Genomic DNA, 19,949 nt, shown 5'->3' with positions numbered 1-19,949 from the left:
TGTGACAGCGCAGTTGGACCATTTTCACTGAGAGGATGGGAAGTAGCCATTGACAACGGTGACGCCCTACATAAAGCTTGCCATAGAAAGAAGTAAGAATGATTGGATGAAAGCAGTAGGAAAGCAGAGATTCAGAAGGAACACAGTATCTTCATGCGCTTATCTGAAATTCCCATCAATGAATTACATAAGTATCTCTATCTCTATTTTATGTTTTATTTATCTTTATATTCGAAAATCATTATAACCATTAGAATCCGCATGACTGAAATTTACAAGATGACCATAGCTTGCTTCATACCGACAATCTCCGTGGGATCGACCCTTACTCACATAAGGTTTATTACTTGGACGACCCAGTGCACTTGCTAGTTAGTTGTGCAAAGTTGTGAAAAAGAATGATATTACAATTGTGCGTATCAAGTTGTTGGCGCCATTGAGATCACAATTTCGTGCACCAAGTTTTTGGCGCCGTTGTCGGGGATTGTTTGAGTTTGGACAACTGACGGTTCATCTTGTTGCTTAGATTAGGTAATTTCTTCTTATTTTGCTTTCCAAAAAGTTTTCAAAAATTTTTCAAAAATTTTTTCTTCTTTTTCGTTTTTCTAACAATAGTTTTCGAAAAAAAATTCCAAAAAAATTATAAAATCATAAAATCAAAAAAATATTTTGTGTTTTTTGTTTGAGTCTAGTGTCAATTTTTAAGTTTTGTGTCAATTGCATGTTTTTAAAATTTGTGCATTTTTCAAAAAACTCATGCATGGTGTTCTTCATGATCTTCAAGTTGTTCTTGATAAGTCTTCTTGTTTGATCTTCAAATTTTCTTGTTTTATGCCTTTTGTTGTTTTTCATATGCATTTTTTAATCCATAGTGTCTAAACATTGAAATTTTCTAAGTTTGATGTCTTGCATGTTTTCCTCTCTTGAAAATTTTTCAAAAATAAGTTCTTGATGTTCATTATGATCTTCATAATGTTCTTGATGTTCATCTTGATATTCATAGAGTTCTTGCATGCATCACTGGTTTTAATCCAAAATTTTCATGTTTTGGGTCATATTTGTGTTTTTCTCTCTCCTCATTAAAAATTTAAAAATAAAAAATATAATTCTTCTTATTTTACTCAAAAATTCGAAATCTTTGGGTTGACTTAGTCAAAAATTTTTAAAAATAAGTTGTTTCTTGTTAGTCAAGTCAAGATTTCAATTTTAAAAATCCTATCTTTTCAAAATCTTTTTCAAAAATCAAATTTTCATTTTTTTATTATTTTAGAAAATTGTTAAAATTGATTTTCAAAATATTTTTCTTATCTTTATTTCATGATTTTCAAAAACTTTACTAACAATTAATGTGATTGATTCAAAAATTTGAAGTTTGTTATTTTCTTGTTAAGAAAGGTTCAATCTTTAAATTCTAGAATCATATATTTTAGTTACTTGTTAGTCAAGTAATCAATTTTAATTTTAAAAAATCAAATCTTTTTCAAAATAAACTTCAATCATATCTTTTCAATCACATCTTCTTCAAAAATTTGATTTCAAAATCTTTTCTAACTTCTTATCTTTTCAAAATTGATTTTCAAATCTTTTTCAATTAACTAATTGACTTTTTGTTTGTTTCTTATCTTTTTCAAAACCACCTAACTACTTTTCTCTCTCTAATTTTCGAAAATTCCTCACTCTTTTTCAAAATTCTTTTAATTAACTAATTGTTTCAAATTTTAATTTTAATTTTATTTCTTCTCTTAATTTTCGAAAATCACAAACTTTTTTTTTCAAAAATAATTTTCGAAATTTTCTCCCTCTCATCTCTTTCTATTTATTTATTCATTTACTAACACTTCTCCTCATCTCAAAATTCGAACCCTCTCTTCTTCCTTGTGCTTGAATTTTTCTCTTCTCCTTCTCGTTTTCTTTTCTTCGTCTACTCACATAAAGGAATCTCTATACTGTGACATAGAGGATTCCTCTTCTTTTCTGTTCTTTTCTTTTTCATATGAGCAGGAACAAGAACAAGGACATTCTTGTTGAAGCAGATCTTGAACCTGAAAGGACTCTGAAGAAGAAGCTAAGAGAAGCTAAAGCACAACAATCCAGAGAAAACCTTACAGAGAATCTCGAAAAAGAAGTAGACATGGCCGAACCCAATAACAATGCAAGGAGGATGCTTGGTGATTATACTACACCTACTTCCAATTTTTATGTAAGAAGCATCTTAATCTCTGCCATTGGAGCAAACAATTTTGAGCTGAAGTCTCAACTAGTTGCTCTAATGCAACAGAACTGCAAGTTTCATGGACTTCCATCAGAAGATCCCTATCAGTTTTTAACTGAGTTCTTGCAGATCTATGATACTGTTAAGACTAATAGAGTAAATCCTAAAGTCTACAAGCTCATGCTTTTTCCTTTTGCTGTAAGAGACAGAGCTAGAACATGGTTGGACTCACAACCTAAAGATAGCCTGGACTCTTGGGATAAGCTGGTCATGGCCTTCTTGGCCAAGTTCTTTCCTCCTCAAAAGCTGAGCAAGCTTAGAGTGGATGTTCAGACCTTCAAGCAAAAAGATGGTGAATCCCTCTATGAAGCTTGGGAAAGATACAAGCAGTTGACCAAAAAGTGTCCTTCTGGCATGCTTTCAGAGTGGACCATTTTGGATATATTCTATGATGGTCTATGGTGCACGAATTTGCAATCCGTACAACTAACCAGCAAGTGCATTGGGTCGTCCAAGTAATACCTTACGTGAGTAAGGGTCGATCCCACGGAGATTATTGGTTTGAAGCTATGTTTATTTTATTAATCTTAGTCAGGATGCCAATAAGATTATTTGGATTTAATTGTAAGAAGTAAAAGTGTTTGGAATAAGTAATTGTTACTTTATTAATGGAGAATATGTTGGAGTTTTGGAGATGCTTTGTCCTCTGAATTTCTGCAATGTAATATTCAACTCAATTGTTTGTAAAGTTCCATCCATGGCAAGCTGTATGTAGGGTGTCACCATTGTCAGCGGCTACTTCTCATCCTCTCAGTTAAAACGGTCCAGATGCTCTGTCACAGCACGGCTAATCAGCTATTGATTCTCAATCATGTTGGAATAGGATCCATTGATCCTTTTGCGTTTGTCATCACGCCCAGCAATCGCGAGTTTGAAGCTCGTCATAGCCATTCAATCCTTGAATCCTACTCGGAATACCACAGACAAGGTTTAGACTTTCCAGATCCTCAAGAGTGGCCGCCATCAGTTCTAGCTTATACCACGAAGATTCTGATTAAGGAAGCTAAGAGATGCTCATTCAATCTGATGTAGAATGGAGGTGTTTGTCAGGCACACGTTCATGGATTGAGAAAGGTGATGAGTGTCACGGATCATCACCTCCTTCACAATTAAGCGCGAATGAACATCTTAGATAGGAACACACACACGTTTGAATGGAGAAATAGAAATAATTGCATTAATTTATTGAGACGCTGCAGAGCTCCTCACCCCCAACAATGAAGTTTAGAGACTCATGACGTCAAAGTGTATAAAATTTAGATCTGAAAATGTCATGAGGTGCAAAATAAATCTCTAAAAGTTGTTTAAATAGTAAACTAATAACCTAGGTTTACAAAAAATGAGTAAACTATGATAGATAGTGCAGAAATCCACTTCTGGGGACCACTTGGTGTGTGCTGGGGCTGAGACTTAAGCTTCTCACGTGCCTGGGCTGTTTTGGGCATTCAACGCCAGGTTGTAACCTGTTTCTGGCGTTGAACTCCAACTTGTAACTTGTTTCTGGCGTTCAACGCCAGGTTGTAACTTGTTTCTGGCATTAAACTATTATATATTGCTGGAAAGCCCTGGATGTCTACTTTCAAACCCAATTGAGAGTGCGTCAATTGGACTTCTGTAGCTCCAAAAAATCCATTCCGAGTGCAGGGAGGTCAGGATCCAACAGCATCAGCAGTCCTTTTTTAGCCTAACTCAGATTTTTGCTCAGCTCCCTCAATTTCAGCCAGAAAATACCTGAAATCACAGAAAAACACACAAACTCATAGTAAAGTCCAGAAATATGATTTTTGCCTAAAAAGTAATAATATTCTACTAAAAACTAATTAAAACATGCTAAAATCTACATGAAATTACCCCCAAAAAGCGTATAAAATATCCGCTCATCACAACACCAAACTTACACTGTTGCTTGTCCTCAAGCAACTAGACAAATAAAATAGGATGAAAAGAAATTAAGAAGTAATAATATCTCAGAGTTTTAAATGGAGCTCAGATTCTTATTAGATGAGCGGGGCTTGTAGCTTTTTGTTTCTGAACAGTTTTGGCATCTCCCTTTATCCTTTGAAATTTAGAATGATTGGCATCCATAGGAACTTAGAATTCCGATAGTATTATTGATTCTCCTAGTGTAGTATGTTGATTCTTGAACACAGTCACTTTATGAGTCTTGGCCGTGGCCCTAAGCACTTTGTTTTCCAGTATTACCACCGAATACATAAATGCCACAGACACATGACTGGGTGAACCTTTTCAGATTGTGACTCAGCTTTGCTAAAGTCCCCAGTTAAAGGTGTCCAAAGCTCTTAAGCACACTCTTTTTGCTTTGGATCACGACTTTAACCACTCAGTCTCAAGCTTTTCACTTGGACCTGCATGCCACAAGCACATGGTTAGGGACAGCTTGATTTAGCCGCTTAGGCCTCGAACTACTTCCTTGGACCCTCCTATCCACTGATGCTCAAAGCCTTGGATCCTTTTCACCCTTGCCTTTTGGTTTTAAGGGCTGTTGGCTTTTGTTCCTTTTCTTGATCCAATTATTCCTTGTAATTTTTTTTCACTGTTTTTTCTTGCTTCAAGAATCAAATTCATGATTTTTCAGGTCATCAATAATGTTTTTCGTGTTCCTCATTCTTTCAGGAGCTAACATTCGTCAAATTCAGGATAAAATATGCACTGTTCAAGCATTCATTCAGAGAACAAAAAGTATTGCCACCACATATAATTAATTATAATTTTTATTATTAAGAACTCAAAAAATATAAATTACTTCTTTATTCTAAAAATCTACTATTTTATTCATGTCTGTTGATGATGAGAGAAATAAATTATAACTTAATTGGAAATAAAACCAGAATAGATATGCTAATTACTACTACTACTACTGTATAACTTCTAAGGTAAATTTCTATAATAACACTATCACAGAGTTAAAGCTAAAATTAGAACTCAACAACCTGTGTTTTGGGAAGTGGATGTTCCTCTGATCTATGGGGTGCTTGGTCCTTCAAGGATTAATTTCTGGCGCTTCAGCTCCCTTAAATCACGCCCTTGCTCTTCTTGTTCCTTAAGCAGTTTGTAAAGGATGCTACTTTGATTGTTCTGTTTTTCCTTTATTTGGTTCATAGCTTCTTGCAATTTGGAAATAGATGCCTCAAGATGTTCCCAATATTTGAATTGAGAAAGTTCTGGGAGGACTTCTTGTGCTCTCCTCTTGATTGGATCATCCTGCAGCTGTTGTCTTTCCATTGATATTTTAGTGATTGGCCTCTCAACTGAAATATACTCAGTTATTCCCATCTTCACTCCATCATCTCTGCAGAGCATAGAAATTAAGCTTGGATAGGCCAATCTGGCATCCTTGGAGTTCTTGTTTGCTATTTTGTATAGTTCACACGAGATCAGTTGATGGACTTCTACTTCTTTTCCCAACATGATGCAGTGAATCATCACTGCTCTTTTAACAGTAACTTCAAAACGGTTGCTGGTGGGCAATATAGAACGCCCAATGAAGTCCAGCCAGCCTCTGGCAGCTGGTTTGAGATCTTCTCTTTTGAGTTGATTTGGGGTGCCAGTGGTGCTGGTGGTCCACCTGGCTTCAGGGATGCATATATCCTCTAGAATCTTGTCCAGGCCTTTGTTTACCCTCATCATTCTCCTATTAAAGGAGTCTGGGTCATCTTTCAGTTGAGGAAGCTTAAAGATCTCCCTGATTTTTTCAGGATGGGTATGAACAATCTTTCCTCTGACTAAGGTCCGATGGTCATAGAGGGCAGCTCCAATTATTCTTTGCCTGTCTGTCTGCCATAAATTAGCATAGAACTCCTGAACCATGTTCCTTCCCACTTTCGTTTCAGGATTAGCTAGGATTTCCCAGTTCCTATTTCAAATTTGTTCTTGGATCTCCGGATATTCATCTTCTTTCAGATCGAACTTGACTTTCGGGATCACTGATCTTAGACTCATTATTTTGTAGTAATGGTCTGAATGTTCTTTAGTTAAGAACTTCCCTTGATTCCACAGTGGCTTTGGAATATTCTCTTTCTTGCCTCTTGGGTTGGGTTGTTTTACTTTGGGTTAAGTATGATTTTGGTCCCCCAACGTAGGGGCTGAAAATTTATTTCGTCCCTCGCCTTTTTTTCACTCCAAAATGGTCCCCAAGATTTCAGTTTATTGTAAAATGGGCCTTCGGACAAAAATACCCCTCCCTCCCTCCCTCCCATCTTCTTCCTCAACCAGAAACAGAAGCAGAATCGCAAATACAGGCAGAGGAGGAGCAGCGGCGTGGAGCGGCGGCGGCGTGGAGCTGCTGCGACGGTGACCTTCCCCCTTTCTCCTCTTCTCGAAACAACACCCCCCTCCCGCTTCTCTTTCTCCCCCTCCCCCCGGCAGCGCTGTGTTTTCTCCCACCACCACCATCAGAACCCACCACCACCACCACATTATCATCATGGTCATCATCATCATCATCATCATCATCATCAGAAGAACAGCACCTAAACCACCAGAACAAAACCACCACTACCACCAAAACCCACCACCACCACATTATCATCAAGGTTATCATCATCATCATCATCATCATCATCATCATCATCATCATCATCATCAGAAATCCACAACAATATTCCACAAAAAATTTCAACAACAACAATATTTCACAACAAATTTTAAAAAAAATCCAAAAATTTCACAAACAAATCAAGTTCACAGAAGAAGAAGAAAGAAGAAGAAGAAGAATTGGTGGTGCGGTGGTGAGGCATATGGTGGTGGTGCGGCAGGGGCGATGATGCGGTGGAAGAAGAAGAAGAAGAAGAAGAGGTGGTGGTGGCGGCGCGGTGCGGTGCGGCGGCGGGAAGAAGAAAAAGAAGAAGAAGAAGAAGTGGCGGACGGCGGTGGATGTCGGGCGGCGGTGCGGACGGGAAGAAGAAGAAGAAGAAGCGGCGGGCGGGGGCAGCGGTGCGGCGGCGATGCAGCGGCATGGATCCCTTTTCTCTCCCCCCTCCACCCTCCCCCTCCCCTCCCTTTTCTCTCTCCCCCCTTTTCTCCCCACCCACCCCGCTTCTGTATCCCCCCTTTCTTTCTTTTTTTCTTTTTTTATTTATTTATTTTATATTTATTTTATTTTATAATTTTTTTGATAAAGGGTAATTTGGTAATAAAAAAAATATAATTGGTAAAAAAGACGATTTTAAAACAAACTGAAACTTTGGGGACCATTTTGGAGCGAAAAAAAGGCGAGGGACGAAATAAATTTTCAGCCCCTACGTTGGGGACCAAAATCATACTTAACCCTTTTCCTTTAGGGGCCATGATCAAAGTGGGTATATTTTTGTGATCACGGATAAGCACACCAAACTTAGAGGTTTGCTTGTCCTCAAGCAAAAGAAAAGAGAGGAGAGGGATAGGAGGAGAGCAAGTGTGGAATGGTGGATGATGAGAGGGGGGCCGAAAGTGGATATAAAGGGTGGGGGTGGGTTTTCGAAAATAAGAAAAATATAAGATAAGAAATAAATATGATAAGAAAAGGATATAATTTAAAAAGATATGAATGATATTTAAAAATAAATTTGAAATTTATAATTTGAAAAAGATTTTAAAAGATAATTAAGTTTGAAAAAAAATTGGAAAAAGAGTTGGATTGGATTGGAAAAAGGTTTATGTTTATGTATGAAGTTATATTATTTTTGAAAAAAAAAGGGATTTTAGAAATTAGGGTTTTTAGAAAACTATTTTGATTTGAAGGATGACATTTTGAAACATGTTTATGCAAGAAATCATGATTTGAAACATAAAAAATTAGAAAATTAGTAAAGAAAAAACGAATTTTACCTCCTCCCCACCATCCTGGCGTTAAAGGCCCAACTGCTGCATGTTTTGGGCATTTAACGCCCAATTGTTGCTTCTCCTGGGCGTTCAACGCCCAGCTGATGCTTCTTTCTGGCGTTGAACGCCAGGAAGTCCTTTGTCACTGGGCGTTTTTCTGAACGCCCAGGACGCTGTCAATCTGGCGTTAAACGCCCAGAAGGTGCTTCTTTCTGGTGTTCAACGCCCAGAAGATGCTCCTTTCTGGCGTTTAACGCCCAGATGGCTACTGGTGCGCGAAATCGTGATCACTACAACTTCGCACAACTAACCAGCAAGTGCACTGGGTCGTCCAAGTAATAAACCTTCCGCGAGTAAGGGTCGATCCCACGGAGATTGTTGGTATGAAGCAAGCTATGGTCACCTTGTAAATCTTAGTCAGGCAGACGTCAATGGGTATAGATGATGAATGAAACGTAAAGATAAAGATAGAGATAATTATGCATATCATTGGTGAGAGCTTCAGATAAGCGTATGAAGATGCTTTCCCTTCCGTCTCTCTGCTTTCCTACTGTCTTCATCCAATCCTTCTTACTCCTTTCTATGGCAAGCTTATGCAAGGGTTTCACCATTGTCAGTGGCTACCTCCCATCCTCTCAGTGGAAATGTTCAACGCACCCTGTCACGGCACGGCTAACCAGCTGTCGGTTCTCGATCGGGCCGGAATAGAATCCAGTGATTCCTTTGCGTCTGTCACTAACGCCCCGCCTTCAGGAGTTTGAAGCACGTCACAGTCATTCAATCATTGAATCCTACTCAGAATACCACAGACAAGGTTAGACCTTCCGGATTCTCTTGAATGCCGCCATCAGTTCTTGCCTATACCACGAAGACTCTGATCTCACAGAATGGCTGGCTCGTTTGTCAGGCGAGCACTCGGTTGTCAGGCGATCAACCATGCATCGTGTATCAGGAATCCAAGAGATAAACATTAGAGCCTTGTTTGCTTGTAGAACAGAAGTGGTTGTCAGTCACTTTGTTCATAAGTGAGAATGATGATGAGTGTCACATAATCATCACATTCATCAAGTTCTTGAGTGCGAATGAATATCTTGGAATAAGAACAAGCGGAATTGAATAGTAGAACAATAGTAATTGCATTAATACTCGAGGTACAGCAGAGCTCCACACCTTAATCTATGGTGTGTAGAAACTCCACCGTTGAAAATACATAAGAACAAGGTCTAGGCATGGCCATGAGGCCAGCCTCCCAAGGTGATCAAAAGATCTAAAGAACAAAAGATTCCAAAGATCAGAAGATGATAATACAATAGTAAAAGGTCCTATATATAGAAAACTAGTAGCCTAGGGTGTACAGAGATGAGTAAATGACATAAAAATCCACTTCCGGGCCCACTTGGTGTGTGCTTGGGCTGAGCATTGAAGCATTTTCGTGTAGAGACTCTTCTTGGAGTTAAACGCCAGCTTTTATGCCAGTTTGGGCGTTTAACTCCCATTTTGGTGCCAGTTCCGGCGTTTAACGCTGGGAATTCTAAGGGTGACTTTGAACGCCGGTTTGGGCTATCAAATCTTGGGCAAAGTATGGACTATCATATATTGCTGGAAAGCCCAGGATGTCTACTTTCCAAAGCCGTTGAGAGCGCGCCAATTGGGCTTCTGTAGCTCCAGAAAATCCACTTTGAGTGCAGGGAGGTCAGAATCCAACAGCATCTGCAGTCCTTTTCAGTCTCTGGATCAGATTTTTGCTCATGTCCCTCAATTTCAGCCAGAAAATACTTGAAATCACAGAAAAACACACAAACTCATAGTAAAGTCCAGAAAAGTGAATTTTAACTAAAAACTAATAAAAATATACTAAAATCTAAACCAAATGAACTAAAAACATACTAAAAACAATGCCAAAAAGCGTACAAATTATCCGCTCATCACAACACCAAACTTAAATTGTTGCTTGTCCTCAAGCAACTGAAAATCAAATAAGATAAAAAGAAGAGAATATGCAATGAGTTCCAAAAACATCTATGAAGATCAGTATTAATTAGATGAGCGGGGCTTTTAGCTTTTTGCCTCTAAACAGTTTTGGCATCTCACTCTATCCTTTGAAATTCAGAATGATTGGCTTCTTTAGGAACTCAGAATCCAGATAGTGTTTTTGATTCTCTTAGTTAAGTATGATGATTCTTGAACACAGCTACTTTATGAGTCTTGGCCGTGGCCCAAAGCACTCTGTCTTCCAGTATTACCACCGGATACATACATGCCACAGACACATAATTGGGTGAACCTTTTCAGATTGTGACTCAGCTTTGCTAGAGTCCCCAACTAGAGGTGTCCAGGGTTCTTAAGCACACTCTTTTTGCCTTGGATCACAACTTTATTTCTTTCTTTTTTCTTTCTTTTTCTCTTTTTCCCTTTTTTTTTCGTTTTTCTCCTTCTTTTTTTTTCGCTTATATTCCCTGCTTTTTCTTGCTTCAAGAATCATTTTTATGATTTTTCAGATCCTCAGTAACATGTCTCCTTTTTCATCATTCTTTCAAGAGCCAACATTCATGAACCACAAATTCAAAAGACATATGCACTGTTTAAGCATACATTCAGAAAACAAAAGTGTTGCCACCACATCAAAATAATTAAACTGTTATAAAATTCAAAATTCATGCAATTCTTCTCTTTTTCAATTAAGAACATTGTTTATTTAAGAAAGGTGATGGATTCATAGAACAATCATAGCTTTAAGGCATAGACACTAAGACACTAATGATCATAAGACACAATCATGGACAAACATAAAGCATAATTTTCGAAAAACAAGAAAATAAAGAACAAGGAGATTAAAGAACGGGTCCACCTTAGTGATGGCGGCTTGTTCTTCCTCTTGAAGGTCTTATGGAGTGCTTGAGCTCCTCAATGTCTCTTCCTTGTCTTTGTTGCTCCTCTCTCATGATTCTTTGATCTTCTCTAATTTCATGGAGGATGATAGAGTGTTCTTGATGCTCCACCCTTAGTTGTCCCATGTTGGAACTCAATTCTCCTAGGGAGGTGTTAATTTGCTCCCAATAGTCTTGTGGAGGAAAGTGCATCCCTTGAGGCATCTCAGGGATCTCATGATGAGAGGGGTCTCTTGTTTGCTCCATCCTCTTTTTAGTAATGGGCTTGTCTTCATCAATGGGGATGTCTCCCTCTATGTCAACTCCTACTGAATAACAGAGGTGACAAATGAGATGAGGAAAGGCTAACCTTGCCAAGGTGGAGGACTTGTCTGCCACCTTATAGAGTTCTTGGGCTATAACCTCATGAACTTCTACTTCCTCTCCAATCATAATGCTATGGATCATGATGGCCCGGTCTAGAGTAACTTCGGACCGGTTGCTAGTGGGAATGATTGAGCGTTGGATAAACTCCAACCATCCTCTAGCCACGGGCTTGAGGTCATGCCTTCTTAATTGAACCGGCTTCCCTCTTGAATCTCTCTTCCATTGGGCGCCCTCTTCACAAATGTCAGTGAGGACTTGGTCCAACCTTTGATCAAAGTTGACCCTTCTAGTGTAAGGATGTTCATCTCCTTGCATCATAGGCAAGTTGAATGCCAACCTTACATTTTTTTGGACTAAAATCCAAGTATTTCCCCCGAACCATAGTAAGCCAATTCTTTGGATCCGGGTTCACACTTTGATCATGGTTCTTGGTGATCCATGCGTTGGCATAGAACTCTTGAACCATCAAGATTCTGACTTGTTGAATGGGGTTGGTAAGAACTTCCCAACCTCTTCTTCGGATCTCATGTCGGATCTCCGGATATTCACTCTTTTTGAGTGAAAAAGGGACCTCGGGGATCACCTTCTTCAAGGCCACAACTTCATAGAAGTGGTCTTGATGCACCCTTGAGATGAATCTCTCCATCTCCCATGACTCGGAGGTGGAAGCTTTTGCCTTCCCTTTCCTCTTTCTAGAGGTTTCTCCGGCTTTGGATGCCATAAATGGTTATGGAAAAACAAAAAGCAATGCTTTTACCACACCAAACTTAAAAGGTTTGCTCGTCCTCGAGCAAAAGAAGAAAGAAGAGAGTAGAAGAAGAAGAAATGAGGAAGAAGTGAATGGCTTTGTGTTCGGCCAAGGAGGGGGAGAAGTGGTGTTTAGGTTGTGTGAAAATGAAGGAGTGAAGAAGGGTTTATATAGGAGAGGGGGGCTCATGTTTCGGTCATGTATGGGTGGGTTTGGGAGGGAAAGTGGTTTTAATTTGAAGGGTGAGGTAGGTGGGGTTTTATGAAGGATGGATGTGAGTGGTGAATAGAAAGATGGGATTTGATAGGTGAAGGGTTTTTTTGGGGAAGAGGTGTTGAGGTGATTGGTGAATGGGTGAAGAAGAGAGAGAGTGGTGGGGTTGGTGGGGATCCTGTGGGGTCCACAGATCCTGAGGTGTCAAGGAAAAGTCATCCCTGCACCAAATGGCATGCAAAATCACGTTTTGAGCCAATTATGGCGTTAAACGCCGGGCTGGTGCCCCTTTCTGGCGTTTAACGCCAGGTTCTTGCCCTTTCCTGGCGTTTAACGCCAGTCTGGTGCCCCTTTCTGGCGTTAAACGCCCAGAATGGTGCCAGACTGGGCGTTAAACGCCCACCTGCTAGCCTTACTGGCGTTTAAACGCCAGTAGGTTCTTCCTCCAGGGTGTGCTGTTTTTCTTTCTGTTTTTCATTCTGTTTTTGCTTTTTCAATTGATTTTGTGACTTCTCATGATCATCAACCTACAAAAAAACATAAAATAACAAAGAAAAATATATAAAATATAACATTGGGTTGCCTCCCAACAAGCGCTTCTTTAATGTCAGTAGCTTGACAGATGGCTCTCATGGAGCCTCATATTTTATCAGAGCAATGTTGGAACCTCCCAACACCAAACTTAGAGTTTGAATGTGGGGGTTCAACACCAAACTTAGAGTTTGGTTGTGGCCTCCCAACACCAAACTTAGAGTTTGACTGTGGGGGCTCTGTTTGACTCTGATTTGAGAGAAGCTCTTCATGCTTCCTCTCCATGGTGACAGAGGGATATCCTTGAGCCTTAAACACAAAGGATTCTTCATTCACTTGAATGATCAGTTCACCTCCATCAACATCAATCACAGCCTTTGCTGTGGCTAGGAAGGGTCTGCCAAGGATGATGGATTCATCCATGCACTTCCCAGTCTCTAGGACTATGAAATCAGTAGGGATGTAATGGTCTTCAATCTTTACCAAAACGTCCTCTACAAGTCCATAAGCTTGTTTTCTTGAATTTTCTGCCATCTCTAGTGAGATTCTTGCAGCTTGCACCTCAAAGATCCCTAGCTTCTCCATTACAGAGAGAGGCATGAGGTTTACACTTGACCCTAAGTCACACAGAGCCTTCTTGAAGGTCATGGTGCCTATGGTACAAGGTATTGAGAACTTCCCAGGGTCTTGTCTCTTTTGAGGTAATTTCTGCCTAGACAAGTCATCCAGTTCTTTGGTGAGCAAAGGGGGTTCATCCTCCCAAGTCTCATTTCCAAATAACTTGTCATTTAGCTTCATGATTGCTCCAAGGTATTTAGCAACTTGCTCTTCAGTGACATATTCATCCTCTTCAGAGGAGGAATACTCATCAGAGCTCATGAAAGGCAGAAGTAAGTCCAATGGAATCTCTATGGTCTCAGTTTGAGCCTCAGATTCCCATGGTTCCTCATTGGGGAACTCAGTGGAGGTCAGTGCACGCCCATTGAGGTCTTCCTTAGTGGCGTTCACTGCCTCTCCTTCCTCTCCAAATTTGGCCATGTTGATGGCCTTGCACTCTCCTTTTGGATTTTCTTCTGTATTGCTTGGGAGAGTACTAGGAGGGAGTTCAGTAACTTTCTTGCTCAGCTGTCCCACTTGTGCCTCCAAATTCCTAATGGAGGACCTTGTTTCAGTCATGAAACTTTGAGTGGTTTTGATTAGATCAGAGACCATGGTTGCTAAGTCAGAGTGGTTCTACTTAGAATTCTCTGTCTGTTGCTGAGAAGATGATGGAAAAGGCTTGCCATTGCTAAACCTATTTCTTCCACCATTATTGTTGTTGAAACCTTGTTGAGGTCTCTGTTGATCCTTCCATGAGAAATTTGGGTGATTTCTCCATGAAGAATTATAGGTGTTTCCATGGGGTTCTCCCAGGTAATTCACCTCTTCCATTGAAGGGTTCTCAGGATCATAAGCTTCTTCTTCAGATGAAGCATCCTTAGTACTGCTTGGTGCATTTTGCATTCCAGACAGACTTTGAGAAATCAAATTGACTTGTTGAGTCAATATCTTGTTCTGAACCAAAATGGCATTCAGAGTATCAGTCTCAAGAACTCCTTTCTTCTGACTTGTCCCATTGTTCACAGGATTCCTTTCAGAAGTGTACATGAATTGGTTATTTGCAACCATTTCAATTAGTTCTTGAGCTTCTACAGGCGTCTTCTTCAGATGAAGAGATCCTCCAGCAGAGCTATCCAAAGACATCTTGGACAGTTCAGACAGACCATCATAGAAAATACCTATGATGCTCCATTCAGAAAGCATGTCTGAGGGATATTTTCTGATTAATTGTTTGTATTTTTCCCAAGCTTCATAGAGGGATTCTCCATCCTTCTGTCTGAAGGTTTGGACTTCCACTCTAAGCTTACTCAATTTTTGAGGTGGAAAGAACTTTGCCAAGAAGGCATTGACTAGCTTTTCCCATGAGTCCAGGCTTTCTTTAGGTTGTGAGTCCAACCATGTCCTAGCTCTATCTCTTACAGCAAAAGGGAATAGCATAAGTCTGTAGACCTCAGGGTCAACCCCATTAGTCTTGACAGTGTCATAGATTTGCAAGAATTCAGCTAAGAACTGATGAGGATCTTCCAATGGAAGTCCATGGAACTTGCAATTCTGTTGCATTAGAGAAACTAATTGAGGCTTAAGCTCAAAGTTGTTTGCTCCAATGGCAGGGATAGAGATGCTTCTCCCATAGAAGTCGGGAGTAGGTGCAGTAAAGTCACCCAGCACCTTCCTTGCATTGTTGGCATTGTTGTTGTTTTCGGCTGCCATGGTTTCTTCTTCCTTGAAGAATTCGGTTAGGTCCTCTACAGAGAATTGTGCCTTAGCTTCTCTTAGCTTTCGCTTCAAGGTCCTTTCAGGTTCAGGGTCAGCTTCAACAAGAATGCCTTTGTCTTTCTTCCTGCTCATATGAAAGAGAAGAGAACAAGAAAATGTGGAATCCTCTATGTCACAGTATAGAGATTCCTTGAGGTGTCAGAGAAGAAGAGAAAAAATAGAAGGAAGAAGGAGAAGAATTCGAACTTAATCAGATAGAGTTCGAATTGTGCATTGGGAAAGAGTGGTACTCCATAAATAGAAGGATGTGAAAAGAGGGGAAGAAATTTTTTTTGAAAATTAAGTTAAAAAGATTTTAAAAACATTTTGAAAAATTGATTGATAATTGGTGGACGAAATTGTGATCACATCAATGTAGTATTCTTTGTTGTTGTATGGAATCATTATTATGGCACTTATGTGTGGACACAACTCCGTTCAACTAACCAGCAAGTGTACTGGGTCGTCCAAGTAATACCTTACGTGAGTAAGGGTCGATCCCACAGAGATTGTTGGTATGAAGCAAGCTATGGTCATCTTGTAAATCCCAGTCAGGAGGATAAATTATGGAATTTAGAAAATCAAATATGATTAATAAAAATAAACAGAAAATAAAATAGGATAGAGATACTTATGTAAATTAATAGTGGAAATTTCAGATAAGTGTATGGAGATGCTGTGCTCCTCTTGAATCTCTACTTTCCTATTACATTCATCCAATCCTTCTTACTCCTTTCCATGGCAAGCTGTATGTAGGGCATCACCGTTGTCAATGGCTACATCCCATCCTCTCAGTGAAAACGTTCCTGTGCTCTGTCACAGCACGGCTAATCATCTGTCGGTTCTCAATCAGGTTGGAATAGAATCCCTTGATACTTTTGCGCTTGTCATCACGCCCAGCCTTCAGGAGTTTGAAGCTCGTCACAGTCATTCAATCCCAGAATCCTACTCGGAATACCATAGACAAGGTTTAGACTTTCCGGATCCTCATGAATGCCGCCATCTATCTAGCTTATACCACGAAGATTCTGTTGGGGAATCTAAGAGATATGCGCCCGGCCTAAAGTAGAACGGAAGTGGTTGTCAATCACGCGCGTTCATAGGTGAGAATGATGATGAGTGTCACGGATCATCACATTCATCAAGTTGAAGTGCAACGTATATCTTGGAATAAGAATAAAAGAGAATTGAATAAAAAGTAATAGTAATTGTATTGAAACTTGAGGTACAGCAGAGCTCCACACCCTTAATCTATGGTGTGTAGAAACTCCACTGTTGAAAATACATAAGTGAAAGGTTCAGGCATGGCCGAATGGCCAGCCCCCAAAACGTGATCACAGGATTCAAAATACAATCCAGGATGAGATTATGATAGTAAAAAGTTCTATTTATAATAAACTAGTTCCTAGGGTTTACATGAGTAAGTAATTGATGCATAAATCCACTTCCGGGGCCCACTTGGTGTATGCTTGGGCTGAGCTTGATCTATCCACGAGCTGAGGCTTTTATTGGAGTTGAACTCCAAGTTATAACGTGTTTTGGGCGTTCAACTCCGGATCATGACGTGTTTCTGGCGTTTAACTCCAGACAGCAACATGTACTTGGCGTTCAACGCCAAGTTACGTCATCAATTTACGAATAAAGTATGGACTATTATATATTGCTGGAAAGCTCTGGATGTCTACTTTCCAACGCCGTTGAGAGCACGCCATTTGGAGTTCTGTAGCTCCAAAAAATCCATTTTGAGTGCAGGGAGGTCAGATTCCAACAACATCAGCAGTCCTTTTGTCAGCCTTTTTCAGAGTTTTGCTCAAGTCCCTCAATTTCAGCCAGAATTTACCTGAAATCACAGAAAAACACACAAACTCATAGTAAAGTCCAGAAATGTGAATTTAACATAAAAACTAATGAAAACATCCCTAAAAGTAGCTTGAACTTACTAAAAACTACTTAAAAACAATGCCAAAAAGCGTATAAATTATCCGCTCATCAATAATTTTCGAAAATTAAAAGTGGGAAAGAAATCAAGTGATTTTTGAAAAAGATATGATTGAAAACTAGTTTGAAAAAGATATGATTGAAAAATTATGGTTTTAAAAAGATATGATTGAAAATATATGATCTGAAAACAATTTTAAAAAGATTTGATTTTAAAAATTAATGACTTGCCTAACAAGAAAAGATATGATTAAAACATTAAACCTTCCTCAACAGAAAAGGCAACATACTTGAAATGTTCAATCAAATCATTAATTGTTAGTAAGTATCTTTGAAAAAAGGAAAGAAATTGATTTTGAAAACATTTGATTGAAAATATATGATTTGAAAAAGATTTGATTTTGAAAAACTTTGAAAACTTGAAAAAAAAATTGATTTGAAAACAAAATCCTCCCTCTTGTGCCATCCTGGCGTTAAACGCCCAGAATGGTGCACATTCTGGCGTTTAACGCCCAGTGCACTACCTTTTTGGGCGTTAAACGCCCAACCAGGCACCCTGGCTGGCGTTTAAACGCCAGTCTGTCCTTCTTCACTGGGCGTTTTGAACGCCCAGCTTTTTCTGTGTAATTTCTCTGCTGCATGTTCTGAATCTTCAGTTCCTTGTACTATTGACTTGAAAATAGAACCAAGATCAAATAAACAATGCATGCTAGACACCAAACTTAAATTTAGACATTAGACTCAAACAAGAAACATAAAATATTTTTTTTTGGTTTTTATGATTTTGAAATTTTTTTTGGATTTTTCGAAAATTATATGGAAATAGAAAATGAAGGTTTCAGAATTCTCAATTTGGATTCCAGGAATCATTGCAATGCTAGTCTAAGACTTCGGTCCAGGAATTAGACATGGCTTCACAGCCAGCCAAGCTTTCGAAGAAAGCTTCGGTCCAAAACACTAGACATGGCCAATGGCCAGTGGTGGACGAAATTGTGATCATCAATATTGGCTCTTTGGTATGTACACAAAAACTATTGTGTCTCTTGGTTAAATTCACAACTCCGTTCAACTAACCAGCAAGTGTACAGGGTCGTCCAAGTAATAAACCTTACGTGAGTAAGGGTCGATCCCACAGAGATTATTGGTATGAAGCAAGCTATGGTCACCTTGCAAATCTCAGTTAGGCAGATTAAAATTGTTTATGGTTTCGAAAATTATATATAAAAAGAAGAAATAATAAAAGGGATAGAATACTTATGCAGATTCATCGGTAGGAATTTCAGATAAGCATATGGAGATACTGTATGACTCAAGGACGCCTGCTCTCCTACCGCTTCAACTCAATCCTTCTTACTCCTTTCCATGGCAAGCTGTGTATAGGGGTTCACCATCAGCGGTGGCTACTTTCAATCCTCTCGGGAAAATGATCCTATGCGGCTATCACTCGCACGGCTAATCGTCTGGAGGCATCACCCATGGTTGATGGCTACACCCCATCCTCGCAGTGAAAACTAATGCTCACACACTCTGTCACAGTACGGCTAATCACTGGTTGGTTCCCGCGCCTACTGGAATAGAATCCCTTGATTCTTTTGCGTCTGTCACTAACGCCCAGCACTTGCAAGTTTGAAGCACGTCACAGTCATTCATTACGGAATCCTACTCGGAATACCACAGACAAGGTTAGACTTTCCGGATTCCCAGGATCCTACTCGGAATACCACAGACAAGGTGAGACTTTCCGGATCCTCATAAATGCCGCCATCTATCTAGCTTATACCACGAAGATTCTGTTGGGGAATCTAAGAGATACACGTTCAAGCTCGGTTGCATGTAGAACGGAAGTGGTTGTCAATCACGTGCGTTCATAAGTGAGAATGATAATGAGGGTTATCTAACTCATCACATTCATCATGTTCTTGGGTACGAATGAATATCTTGGAATAAGAATAAAAGAGGAATTGAATAAAAGAAAATAGAACTTCATTAATACTTGAGGTACAGCAGAGCTCCACACCCTTAATCTATGGTGTGCAGAAACTCCACCGTTGAAAATACATAAGTGAAAGAGGTTCAGGCATGGCCGAATGGCCATCCCTCTCCATGATCAAGTGACCGAATATTCAAAGAGATTAAACTGTCAAAAGATGTCTAATACAATAGATAAATGTCCTATATATACTAGACTAGCTACTAGGGTTTACATGAGTAAGTAATTGATGCATAAATCCACTTCCGGGGCCCACTTGGTGTGTGCTTGGGCTGAGCTTGATCTATCCACGAGCTGAGGCTTCTCTTGGAGTTGAACTTCGAGTTATGACGTGTTTTGGGCGTTCAACTCCGGATCATGACGTTTTTCTGGCGTTTAACTCCAGACAGCAGCATGTACTTGGCGTTCAACGCCAAGTTACGTCGTCATTCTTCGAATAAAGTATGGACTATTATCTATTGCTGGAAAGCCCTGGATGTCTACTTTCCAACGCCGTTGAGAGCGCGCCAATTGGAGTTCTGTAGCTCCAGAAAATCCATTTCGAGTGCAGGGAGGTCAGAATCCAACAGCATCAGCAGTCCTTTTGTCAGCCTTTTTCAGAGTTTTGCTCAAATCCCTCAATTTCAGTCAGAATTTACCTGAAATCACAGAAAAACACACAAACTCATAGTAAAGTCCAGAAATGTGAATTTAACATAAAAAAAGGAAAACATCCCTAAAAGTAGCTTGAACTTACTAAAAACTACCTAAAAACAATGCCAAAAAGCGTATAAATTATCCGCTCATCACAACACCAAACTTAAATTGTTGCTTGTCCCCAAGCAACTG

At 39.5% G+C, this 19,949-nt stretch overlaps 1 non-coding gene across 1 annotated transcript; it reads right to left on the bottom strand.

The window, feature by feature from the left end:
* Positions 1-2,524: 2,524 nt before the first annotated feature.
* Positions 2,525-2,628, bottom strand: LOC130978353 (small nucleolar RNA R71). The gene has a single exon (XR_009086001.1). It is a non-coding gene; the product is annotated as a small nucleolar RNA R71 (small nucleolar RNA).
* Positions 2,629-19,949: the final 17,321 nt, after the last annotated feature.

Source organism: Arachis stenosperma, chromosome 4 (genome assembly GCF_014773155.1).
Source record: "Arachis stenosperma cultivar V10309 chromosome 4, arast.V10309.gnm1.PFL2, whole genome shotgun sequence".
Taxonomy (NCBI): Eukaryota; Viridiplantae; Streptophyta; class Magnoliopsida; order Fabales; family Fabaceae; genus Arachis; species Arachis stenosperma.
Note: the sequence above shows the minus strand (reverse complement) of the source record. Positions and strands in the feature narration are given on the sequence as shown.